A 13,541-nucleotide genomic window follows, 5' to 3' on the forward strand; every position below is an offset into this window, starting at 1 on the left:
TCCTCATAATTCCGGCAGTGTGGATGTCATTTACTATGTCCCAGAAGCACCCTCTCCAATTTTGGAGCGATGTCCTTACATACCACAAAACCCAGAAATTTTACTATACACAGTGTATCCCTGATTTCGGGAGTGCGCCCCTGGAGCCAGGTCCCGGTATAACACCTGCGTCATCAAAAATTTGCATAATACACACAAGTGTAAGTTTTGAGGCCTCTGATTGGACAGATCGGTTCCGGTAGGCGGGAAATCGTGAAAACAAGATGGTGCCGGTGGGCGGAGCTTCATTCAGCTTCAGCATAAGTCTGTATAATAAGCAACATAATGCAAAATACTAATTATTTAAGTATTTTTGCAAGTAATATATTAATTATATGATAAAATCCCGTTTATATTATGATAAGTGTGGTGTAGTCAGAGGTGTATGGGGCAAGTTAATTCCTGTTTGGACCGGACATGAGAGGACTGCGGACCTGATGAAGGCAACTGTTATTTAAAGGTAAGTTATAACACTGTTTAATAATGTTATAATGCTTCTCTAATAGCCTGTGGGTCCGTTTGGCTTATTTGTGCATGTCCTGTTAGCTCTTCCCAGCTCGTTTTACACTTAGAAAGCAGCTAGCGCTTGATGCTAACGGTGCTAGCGCACTTATAGTGATTCTATTTACAGAGAATCAGCGATGCTCGTCATTTAAAACTTGTTTAATAAAGCTAGTACATTATATTTTATTTACAGAGTATTGTTAAATGTAATATTAAAGCTTAAATGTTACCCAGGTTAATAGAGATGCACAATATTTAAAAAAACTGATATGGCAATATTGTTTTTTTCCCCTGCAATATATAATGCAATATGAAAAACAATTTCACCAGATGACTTAAATAGCTTTATTTGGAAATAACTAATCATTCTAGAATGATTGGTGTGATTTTGTAGGGGTGTGCGTCTGCATAGAAAATAATAAACTGCAAGCATAGATACAAAAAAGGAACAAAAATATGAAATAAACAGTGCCTCATGTTTTCCAGGTAAGTCTAATAGCATTTAGGAACAGTAATAAGGGTATATAGAGTAATCAACTGTAAAATAACACTGCATAGTCTTTACTGTATACATCAGATATAATTATTCCTGGTTAAAGCTACAAAACAGATTTTTTTCTTTGTATTTGGATGTTTTATTGCAATTAATGACAGTCCGCAGCAGTTTATTAGGCTGTTTTCACTATAAGAGATCAACTATGATCCATATAGCCTACTTGACTTCACATAGGGCTATACTCCAATGTCACCACCATGAATAGGTATGAATGATAAAGCAATGTATTGTGCAGCCCTACAAGTTAATGTTCATGGCTTTAATGCATCCCATTACATGTGTGTTCATTACAGTATGTCAGGTTGTGTGTAGCTTTACACCAGTTTTATGAGGACACCGTTTTATGAGGACATCATAAGAACATGTTCTTGATGTTTGTCTTGACTGAAAGATCTCAGTGTGTTGTGTTAGTTTGAGAATCATGGTCTATGAGGACACTAGTTTTACTGGGACACTGTGGTGCACATATAGAATACTAGGATCGATACTGATAACCCATAATTCACAGCTCATTTCGGCTAATACCAATATCGAAAAATATTTATTATAAATATTATAATATATATAATAATTGAAGAAGAAAAAAATAGGACCCTCGGTTGAAATTGGCTTTCAATATGTAATACTAAAATGAGTATTTATTTGTCTTTATTTTGTTTTGATTTTTATTTGCTCTTCTTTTTTTTCCAGATGATAACTGAGAAGAATCAGATTAAACCAAACAAGATACAGCAACTCTAAAGGTATCCAAGAAGGTAATGTAATAATTGAGTTATTCCTTAAAGAATAGAACAGATTTCAGCTCAGAAACAGATCGTTTGCCAGAGTTATCAGTCACTGAATTATGATTGTGTGTAAAAAGTGAGTCAGGATCACTCGTATCACTCTCTCATACACACAAATATTGGAGCTCAGGTGCCGTCCAAATGTGTCTAGTGACCAGTGTCCCGGTAAAACTAGTGTACTCATAGACCAGACTTCTGTCAAACTAACACAACACACTGAGTCAAAGTCAAACATCAAGAACATGTTCTTATGATGTCCTCATAAAACGTGTCCTCATAAAACTGTTGTAAGACACACACACACACACACACAACATGACATACTATAATGAACACGCATCTAATGTGATGCATAAAAGACATTAACATTACCTTGAAATGTTGATTTGAAATTGAACTATTTTGTAATCTTGTATATTATCTCAAATCAATATTTCATGTGCAAATATTTATTGATGGGTAGTCATGTATGATTATCTGATTATCCTGTCCATGTTTATTTTGTATTAATTACTGGCTGACTGTACATTATCCCTTTGCTATATTCCATATATTATGTTTTTAGGTGAAGTGTTTCTGTATGTAATGCTTTATTTCATATGTTCAGATAAGCCGTCAGACCCAGCTGTCATCAGGCAGTGGTGATTGTGCTGCTCTTACTGTGGGTCTACATGAGGTAAGTGAGAGTTGTGCTGTAAGAGAATGAGCAAACCAAGCACACACACGTGTGAGATCTAGGCTGTTCACATATTTACATCAGTGTTTCATGTCTAATTTGATGTTTTGTAGACTCTCTGTGAGGTTGATCCCTCCGCACTCTGTCCCAGTCAGAAGTCAGAGATACAGAGAGTACAGAAGGTATTGTTTTTTTTTTTTTTTTTTTTGGAAATTAAAATTAGGGGTGCACCAATATAAACATTTGGGCAGAGTTCGATAACTGATCGTTCTTTATATTTGAAAGCCGATAACTGATATATTGGCCGATTAATCTAAATCCAAATTTTATATACTCTGAGAGCCTGATTACAAAAACAAAAGGCTCATCATTAAAAGCCATGACTCAAACACTTCAACATAAATCAAACCTATACAGTACAGTAGCCATTCATTCTATTGGCTATCATATGATTGTAAAAATTAAATTAATTAACTTTCTTTATAAAAAAAAAAAAATGACAACACTTTACAATAAGTTTTCATGTTGTTAGTGTTAGCTAACATGAACTAACAATGAATGAACAACACTTCTACAGGATTATTAATCTTAGTTAACGTTAATCTCAACATGTCTAGGATCCAGTGTTGTATCTGTTCATTTAGTGCACACTGTGAACTAACATCAACTCACATTAACAAAAGTTTTGCTCTGTTAGTTCATGTTAGTTAATGCAATAACAAATGTATTGTAAAGTTTTACCCAAAACATCTATTGCCTTACAAATAATAATAAATAAAATTAAATTAAAATGCAAACAAGTCATGGGCAACATTACTTAGTCTACATAAAGAATCAAATGCCTGTGCCATGGATAAATCAAATCAAATGGACAATAAGGGAATTATTTTACTCATATTGTTGATGAAAATGATACAAGAACAATAAAAGTACTAGTTCTGATAAATAATGCATCAATACTTTTGAAAACATATGAACATTTTTAAAATGACAGTAATATTATGCGTGTTTAATTGGATGGTTTCAAATAACGTGTGTTTGAGGTGCGCGCTCTAAAGCTGAAGAGCTGAATGAACACCCATAAACCCAAGCGCTTTTGTTTAGCTCAATGGAACACAACCTATATATGATCAATTAGATATTTATACAAAATAAACACAATATTACAACTCATACTTGCACAAAATCATGCATAGATGAACTTGAACTAAGTTACGTATTGAAACTCCTGTTGTGGACGCACGGCAACTAAACCCAAAGAATTCACAGCGTTTTATTCAGATAGTTTTCTCATTATAATGTAATTTATATATGACAGTCCCAATTATTGTTATTAATGTTCTGCGTTGAAGCCAATGATCATCAGCGGTACAATGAAGAGCTTTGCTTGAGTTATTTAACTGATCCTAATCCATCCTATATGAGAGAAATCAAAGGTTTATACTACATAACTTTACTATCACGACTTATATCTGCACATTGATGCAAATGCACAAGTGAACTTGACTGTGTTTGTCAAAATGTGGAACTCCTGTTGTTCAGCGCGTTCTTCCCACAACAGCGCTGAAGCACGGCAGCTAGACCCAAAGAATTCACAGCGTCTTATTGCAATAGTCTTCTCATTATAATGTTATGTATATATGACAGTCAGTTATTATTGTCCTGCATTGCTGTTTGAGCTCGCGTGTGGAAGAGATGATCACCGGTTGGCCTACAGTGAAGCACTTTACTGCAGCGTTCAGTAACTCATCCTATCTGAGATAAATCAGATATACACAACATTTTAAATATATTACAGCTTACAATTCCACAAAATGCTGCGAATGCACAAACAAACTCTCCCTGTAACACCGCGCTGATTGTGATGCACCTTGAATGTGTCTTCCTTTTCAAAGTGATTCAAACATTTCACAACCATCATGGTGAACAGTACACATCTGAAGCTGCAGGAAATAATCCATTATTTATTAGTCTTAATATATCGGCCTCATTGTTATTATCAGATGGAGTCCAGTGTCTGTGCTGCTTCATTTGGATCATCTCTGAATCTTTGTCTGTAGTTGAATGTTTATCTCTTCTTTCTTTACCTTGCTTTCAGGTGAGCCCTGAGAAGGACCAGTTCTCATTGGATGATCAAGGCTGTGCTGAGATGGTAATAAAAAGAACTTTGCATCATTTTAGAAAATGCTAGTCTAGTAAGAACCTTTTCATGTGTTTTTACTGATATGATTTGTCAAAACAATTCCATTTACACTTGGCCACATAAATGGGCCTTTGCAAAACGGATATATATCCAATATTTTATTTCCATGCTATACGCTGGTTTAACGGTGTTCACGTCATCGTAAAACTACCGCTATGAGAAGCATGTTATTTATCATCAGCTAATTTCAAGATCAATAGGAGAGAGAGTAGCATCAGCACTGGTTAAATAATTTATTCTCACTACTTTTAATGAAGATGAGCGCTGTCATATCTGACTAGAACATGTCAGATAGCCTAAAACACGCTCTCACTTGTTTATAATTTGGCAGTTTTGTGAGGAGTAAAGTTGTGGTAAACCATATGCGGTTTCAACAACCATCTGCATTTACACTTGTCCAGTTTCATCTGGAATGCGTCTCAGACCACCTCCTGAAGTGCTTTGAGTCACCGGATTTAATTCTGTCTCCAAATGTGTTTGTGTAATAACATAAATTGTCTTTGTATCTTGCGGCATGCACTTTGGTAAAGCGTCTCTAAAATGAAATTAAAATCAAAAGCACGATATAGCTTCGTGCCCTTATCAAATCACAAAAGACGAGAATGAAGTAAGTCTACAGTTTGTTGTGCTGCGTGTTTCAAACTGAACCGCACACTTTCCTCACTCGATCAGCTCATGATCTGGCATTGTCCACGCCTCGTTTCACAGCCAATAAATGTTAAACAGTTGATTTACAGTATTTCACCCCATTTGTAATAAGATGCGTTTATAAACCTGTTTTCACTGAAACTGCAGGCTTCTGCCAGTATAACAGCTTAAGCGAAGAAATTAAGAAAGAAGTATTGTAAAATAAAATAATCATTATAAAATATAAATTTTTCATTGACAGTAGTAGTATATTAGTATCTTAGCAACAATTCTAATAATAGTGATCTAAAAGTATTATAGTTATTATGGTAACACTTTACAATAAGGTTGTATTAGTTAACATTAGTTAATGCATTAGTTAACATGAACTAATCATGAACAATACCTGTAGCTTTACTGTTTTTGTAAGGTTATCTTACTGTACATATTTACATTAGTTTACACAGCAGTTCACACACACTACGGATGAATATTTCTAACTCACCATGTTACTCTAAAGGTAAAAATGCTGTTGTATTCCTTATCAACATTATTAAAGGTCCTGTTCTTCGTGATCCCATTTTTCAAACTTTAGTTAGTGTGTAATGTTGCTGTTAGAGCATATATAATACCTGTAAAATTATAAAGCTCAAAGTTCAATGCCAAGCGAGATATTTTATTTAACAGAAGTTCCCTTTCAAAGCCTACAGCGAACGGCCGGTTTGGACTACATCCTGGTACTTCCTGCTTTAATGATAAGAGGAAGTGTTGCGTTCAGTTGCGTTCGTATAGTTTGTTTGTCGCCATGTCGTGGAGACGCTGTTATTTTCATCCCGGAGTCAAGTCACCTTTGTTTGGCTTTCCCAGGGACGCTGTACTTAGAGATCATTGAGCGCATGCTTCCCCGTTATGGTGAGAGGCGCGACCTTTCCGGTAACGTGCGCTCTGCGTGAGCTGCTGTCCAATCACAACACGGGAACCGCTGGCACAATCAGAACTCGTTACGTGTTTCTGAAGGAGGGACTTCACAGAACAGGGAAATCTTTCAAGCCGTTTTGAGGACAGTGAAAACAGCAGTATACAGATCAGTAAATTGTGTGAAAAATACTGTGTTTTTTTACACGCGAAACATGAACACGTTATATTGCACACTGTAAACACAATCAAAGCTTCAAAAAAACACGAAAAACGGGACCTTTAAACAAAGCATGTATATTATTGGATTTTGAGAACCTTATTATCACGTGTACCCTATTTCAACATTAACTGATGTGTTAACATTTGTAGGTTCATTAAATATAATAAATGCTTTGTTAATGACAAGTCATGTTGATAAAGAGTCTACAAATGTTAATAACACATCAGGTAATGTTGAAATAGTGTACACTTTACAACAAGGGTAACAAAATTCATCAATACATGCTTTGTTGAATGTTAGTAATGATAACAAAGTGTGTATAAACATGAACAACCTGTCTGTTGATGTTTAGATGGTTTCCACTTTAGAATTATGTTTGCCAACAGCCCAAAATCAATGGCTTAATATTAAATAATGTTGATAAGGTACACAACAGAATTTGTACCTTTAGAGTAAGATGATGCGTTAGAAATGTTCATTTTAAGCCAGTGGTTTTAAGACAGTTATATACGGTGTGTGTGTGTGTATATATATATATAGATCTATAATATATAATGCTGCAGTGTGTCAGTAGGTAATATCAGTTTACATTTCTAAACATTCCTTTTGCCATTAATTGTAATAATCAGTTATCAATAATCAGATTTTTGCACTTTTATATAGTGAAACTTTTCTAGAAGAACATTAATGGAATCAGTGTTGGACCAACATTGTAATTCTGGCCTATACCAATAAGTTGATCATGTTCATGTTGGTCAAAAACTTAAAAAGGAGGTGTTTAATATAACATTTCTTCTCCAGAATAATATTTTGAATGTCATTTGAAATGTGATTTTTTTTAGATATCAGGTGTATATTCAGTTTTAAGATCTAGATACAGGTTTGCGTTATATCTGAGTTTCTGATCAGTGTATAACTGATTTCTTCCAGGTGTTCAGAAGATGCCCATTGAGAAAACCACTGAAGTTTCTCAAGGTACCTGAGGTTTAAATCAGAATACCTCCATCAGTGTAAGTACAGGAGCTCTCATATAGTCAGAGCTTACTAAAGCATGTGTTCTTCTGTACAGACAATGACAGTGAGGCAGAAATTGAAAGGACAAAACGTGTGCTGGTCAAATGCTGAAGTTACAGCTGTAATTGAACATTTTAAGGCTCATATAGCCAAAGGAGAACTGGCCACACTGACTGAAAGACCGCAGTGTAAGACCGCTGAGGATTATGTTTTGGGAAAGCACAGAGGACAAAAGATATTTTATAAGAAATCGAGGAATTACCTTGAAAAGCAAAGCCTAAAATAAGTGATGTTACATCATGTGTCTCATTTGATGCTGGATTATTATTTTGGTTGTTGGTTTTGTTAGTTTCATTCTATAGCTAAACTTCTGTAGAGCAGCAGAACATACTAAGAGCTCACTCTATACATCTAGAAGTTGAACTGTTCTTGAAAGAAATAGTATTATTATACGTTTCAAAACTATTATTGATCTGACTGCATTGGCACTATATGAGAACTGAAGTGAGCTGGACGATGACATGAGTGTTTTCTCCAGAGCTGCTATAGATCATGGCCGTCGGAACCATTGTATGTGTGCGGGACAAGACCCACCCACTTTTTACGATCAATGATATTGGACCCACTCACTTTTACCGTCTGTAATTCAGCACATGTCTGTGCACAAACCCTTAACCATTATTAAACACGTTAGATGATTAATTTCAACTTTTCTAATATTTTCTTCATTTCTATTGGAAATAAATGCCTTTCCGATCTGATATGTGATGGAAAAAGGGAGTAGAGTGAGTTCGGCGAAAGGTGGATTCGAACCGCGGGTCGATTTGCGTCAGCTTGATGCCATGCGTCTCACCCAGCACTATTGCTGCTCTCACTGATACGGTGATTTCCGTTTTTTTGTCTGGCCCAACCAGACGTTTAGCAAACAAGGCGGTATATTTCTACTTAAAGTAAATGCCGTCTACTCCAGTAAAAATATTCTGAGAGGACCCACCCACTTTTTTTTTTGCTTCCGGCGCCCATGCTATAGATGATATTAACTAAAGGAATAACTGATGATTTCTACAACATAACTCAATCAACACTGAACGATGACACTATACTCTTCTAGAGCTGCTCTACAGCCCAAACTAACTTCATAATCAAATATCATTTTAATAAATGTAATAATAATACATCATTTTCCTGTTATCACTGTTTTCCTCTAAGCTGCTTTGAAACTCTGACTCGACAATTGTGAAGAATTGTCTTTTTGGGTAAAGCGTCTCTTATAAGTCGTTTCTCTATATGCTGCAGCATTTATTGCATGTCGAGTGGGTTAATTTAATATATATCAAAGCTGTTTAATGACTGATTTCAGATGTGCCTGTTTCCAAATGGGCTGTTTTGTCTATCTTTCCGAAGCTTTGTAATGATGCTGTATGCTTTCTGAAACATGTTTTTATGTTTGAGGGTGTCACTTTCCTCTTAAAATGGCATGACATGATGGTATCACATGGTAAAACTGGAAAAACTCAATGTTTATGTTAATATTTTAAGTCATAATTAAAGTACTTCTAAAACACTTTGGTCCCTGTAATGTTGTAAGTTTTTTTGTGTAATGTATTGGAGATCCGGTCCTCTTAAATCACCTTAGTCTTGGTAATGCACCATATCTTCAGGTGTGTGTGTGTGTTGTGGGCATGAACCATTAAACACACACGTCCTTATAATGTTGGATTGTGCAGTTGTGTATTGTGTTTAAAGATCATTCCTCTTAAATCACCTTAGTCTTGGTAATACGCAGTGTTTTCAGGTTAGTGTGTGTGTGGTCATGTAACAGTAAAACACACTGGCCCCCGTAATGTTGGATTGTGCAGTTGTGTATTGTGTTTAAGATCCAGTCCTCTTAAATCACCTTAGTCTTGGTAATACACTGTGTTGTCACATTTGTGTGTGTGTGTGGTCATGTGCCTGTAAACCACACTGGTCCCTGTAATCCACTGAAATGACATATTTTGTGTATTGTAAAACGAGTGTCCTCATAATACGGTCGGGCCCCAAAAATCACAATTATGTCATAGGCGGGAACATTTCAGGATGGGCGGGAATGTCCTTGTGTACCACCAAAATATCATATTGTCATATTTTCTGTTCTGTTGTGTGTATAGAATATTTGAAGTCAGATTTGTGATCTGCAGATTAAAACAAAATTTTTGATAGTTTTATCATCACTGTAGGGCATTGGGAAAGGGGTGTCCCTTTATACCACCACCATACTGGTTTGGCCATCAAAGTCCTTCTATACCACAAAAACAAGTATGTGTGTGTGTGTGTGTGTGTGTGTGTGTGTGTGTGTGTGTGTGTGTGTGTGTGTGTGTGTGTGTGTGTGTGTGTGTGTGTGTGTGTGTGTGTGTGTGTGTGTGTGTGTGTGTGTGTGTGTGTGTGTGTGTGTGTGTGTGTGTGTCGGCATGACAGACCAACATTACTCGCAGTCGCACGATGACAACAATTAATCTTTGGATGTTTTCCCTCCCCTGAATGCCTTAACCGTTTGTCTTCTCCCTTTGATGATTTTCTTTAGACGCCTTCCTCTTTCTCCCAACAGCAGCTGGAATGACCGGCTCCAATCCGTAATCCATAACGTTAGCTTGACTCTGAAGCTTTGATTCTCTGACTGACAGACAGCTGTTGATCAGTGACGTAGCCTACGTGACTGACAGCTCGCCTACAGTATAAACTGGTAAACGTTTTTTAGTTAGCCTATTGAATCCTCTTTTTAAAAATATGTTTTTTGTTTTGATATTATCGTTAAATCACTGAGCAAACTCGGAGCACTTCACCGGCGGTGACTCTCTCCTCGCGTGACATCCTGAGCTTGCGCGGCATCCTGAACGTTCTATATCGCACTTTGTAAAGAAACTGGGCTGGCGGATATCGCGTTTTGTGAAAAAATACATTTTGTAGTTGGCTTAAAATGTACATTTTCAAATCTTATTAATGGCAGCAATTCACACATAGATTAAGGTACATCTAAACAGTGATTTCCAATAATAAAATCCAAATGTCAAAAAATGGCGTTTATCGCGTTTTGCAACCAAACTCTTCATATACAGGCTAGGGGAACTCATATTAATGTTAAAAAACCTCATAAAATGATAATTTCATGCCATGGGACCTTTAAATAAACAAGGACTAATGACTAAACAAGACACACCTGTGAATAATCAAGACAATGAACCAATGACAGAACTCACATGATTAAATAAACCAATGACAACATGACACTAGAGACTAGGGAGGAGCATGACATGATCACATGAGGGCACAATGGAATCACATGACAAACCAGGAACTATGACATTGAACATAACAAAATAAGAATGTGAAACAAAACCCTAAACAAACCGTGACAAACATTAATAATGCAATAAACAAAATTTATGAATTCAGTTGATAATATTTTATATAGTAGTAATAATAATTTAACCCTCTAATGCATGAATTATGTTTTTGCATTAAAAAAATTTTTTTTATCTTATTTTCTTGAAGATTTAAGATAACAGATTAACAAACAAAAAATTTTTTTTTTAAAAACCCACCCCTTTAGCAGATTTTATTTTGTTGCCTCAGGGCAACGCTATGCAGTATAGGTAGTAAATCACAGAGAAAAATGTAATATTGTCTCAATGTTTATTAGGAAAATCAAGAGGGAACTGGCACTCTTTTCAATTAATAATGGGTTTCAAATATTTAATTGTAGCATTTGGTCCATTTACACACATCAAAAAATGGTAATTTTCCTTTTAAAAACACTTCAAATATGTCTTAGCAAGTAAAAAGTATTTAATCTGACTAAAACGTATTTGTCAATCCATCAAACAGAGGTAGTTTTCTTTTTTCAAACACTGTAGAACCTGTTTGAACAGTTCACTTTCTCACTCTAGAATGTACATTTCCTGAAGAAAATGTGAGTGGTGCTTGCCGTGGCAAAAAAAAAATCCTCTCGGATGCTACTGGGATGCAAAAAAGCCAAGCAACATGTCTGTAGGATGTTCTGGGGCTGAGATATGGCTTATTAATGTGTTTGTACTGTTGCTAGGGTACTGTACATGGTTGCTACGATGTGTCTATACAGTTCTTGGGGTGATATTTAAAGACTATTGGCCAGTCTGAGTCAAAAGAGCCCACCCTCATGACTGTACGATGTTCTGGGGCTGAGATATGGCTTCTTTATGTTGCAATACGGTTGCTAGGGTGCTCTAAATGGTTGCTAGGATGTGGCTATACAGTTAATGGGGTGATATTGAAAGACTATTGGCCAGTCTGAGTCAAAAGAGCCCAACTCTGTATTTCTACAATGCTTTGGTACTGAGATATGGCTCGTTAATGTTGATATATGGTTGCTAGGGTGCTGTAACTGGTTGCTAGGGCGTGGCTATGAAGTTATTATTATTATTTTACCATATTGTGCACAAATAACATGTAATGATGTGTGATAACATCCAAACACATTGTCAGCAAAGACCTCCATAAAAAGTACCCCTTATCGCATAACGTTGCCCTGAGGCAACAAGAAGAAAAACTGAATTTCTAAACATGCTCAATTAAAAAAAAGTTAATAAAACTAGACAAACAACTTCTCTACACCTTCATGCACATACATATATTTTTTATTTACAGTTCATGTCATTGTAAATAAGATTACTGAAGCAAATAATCTTACCTTCTTCTCACACCATGTGCTCATGTGACCACATGTCAGAAAAGGAAGCCCCGCCTTCAAATGATGCTTGATAGTGACTCCCACACCTTATTGGACCATTCTATAGCAATCATTTGACCATTTTGATTGGTTGCAATTATTTAAAGAAACATGTACTGGAAATTAAACTTAAAAACACTTTCCGTTGCCTGAGAGCAACGCTATGCAGTAGAGGGTTAATATTTATGTATTATGATATATGATATACACTCACCTAAATGATTATTAGGAACACCTGTTCAATTTCTCATTAATGCAATTATCTAATGAACCAATCACATGGCAGTTGCTTCAATGCATTTAGGGGTGTGGTCCTGGTCAAGACAATCTCCTGAACTCCAAACTGAATGTCAGAATGGGAAAGAAAAGTAATTTAAGCAATTTTGAGCGTGGCATGGTTGTTAGTGCCAGACGGGCCAGTCTGAGTATTTCACAATCTGCTCAGTTACTGGGATTTTCACGTACAACCATTTCTAGGGTTTACAAAGAATGGTGTGAAAAGGGAAAAACATCCAGTATGCGGCAGTCCTGTGGGCAAAAATGGCTTGTTGATGCTAGAGGCCAGAGGAGAATGGGCCGACTGATTCAAGCTGATAGAAGAGCAACTTTGACTGAAATAACCACTCGTTACAACCGAGGTATGCAGCAAAGCATTTGTGAAGCCACAACACGCACAACCTTGAGGCGGATGGGCTACAACAGCAGAAGACCCCACCGGGTACCACTCATCTCCACTACAAATAGGAAAAAGATGCTACAATTTGCACAAGCTCACCAAAATTGGACAGTTGAAGACTGGAAAAATGTTGCATGGTCTGATGAGTCTCGATTTCTGTTGAGACATTCAGATGGTAGAGTCAGAATTTGGCGTAAACAGAATGAGAACATGGATCCATCATGCCTTGTTACCACTGTGCAGGCTGCTGGTGGTGGTGTAATGGTGTGGGGGATGTTTTCTTGGCACACTTTAGGCCCCTTAGTGCCAATTGGGCATCGTTTAAATGCCACGGCCTACCTGAGCATTGTTTCTGACCATGTCCATCCCTTTATGACCACCATGTGCCCATCCTCTGATGTCTACTTCCAGCAGGATAATGCACCATGTCACAAAGCTCGAATCATTTCAAATTGGTTTCTTGAACATGACAATGTGTTCACTGTACTAAAATGGCCCCCACAGTCCCCAGATCTCAACCCAATAGAGCATTTTTGGGATGTGGTGGAACGGGAGCTTCGTGCCCCGGATGTGCATCCC

General features: G+C 36.6%; 2 long non-coding RNA genes across 2 annotated transcripts; both read left to right on the forward strand.

The window, feature by feature from the left end:
- Nucleotides 1-422: 422 nt before the first annotated feature.
- On the forward strand, nucleotides 423-2,550 carry LOC307118288. The gene is made up of 3 exons (XR_013815520.1): nucleotides 423-499; nucleotides 1,790-1,854; nucleotides 2,492-2,550. It is a non-coding gene; the product is annotated as an uncharacterized lncRNA (long non-coding RNA).
- Nucleotides 2,551-2,671: 121 nt separating this feature from the next.
- On the forward strand, nucleotides 2,672-7,549 carry LOC307118289. Its single transcript, XR_013815521.1, has 3 exons — nucleotides 2,672-2,742; nucleotides 4,659-4,712; nucleotides 7,459-7,549. It is a non-coding gene; the product is annotated as an uncharacterized lncRNA (long non-coding RNA).
- Nucleotides 7,550-13,541: the final 5,992 nt, after the last annotated feature.

This window comes from Gobio gobio (genome assembly GCF_949357685.1).
Source record: "Gobio gobio genome assembly, chromosome: 22".
Taxonomy (NCBI): domain Eukaryota; kingdom Metazoa; phylum Chordata; class Actinopteri; order Cypriniformes; family Gobionidae; genus Gobio; species Gobio gobio.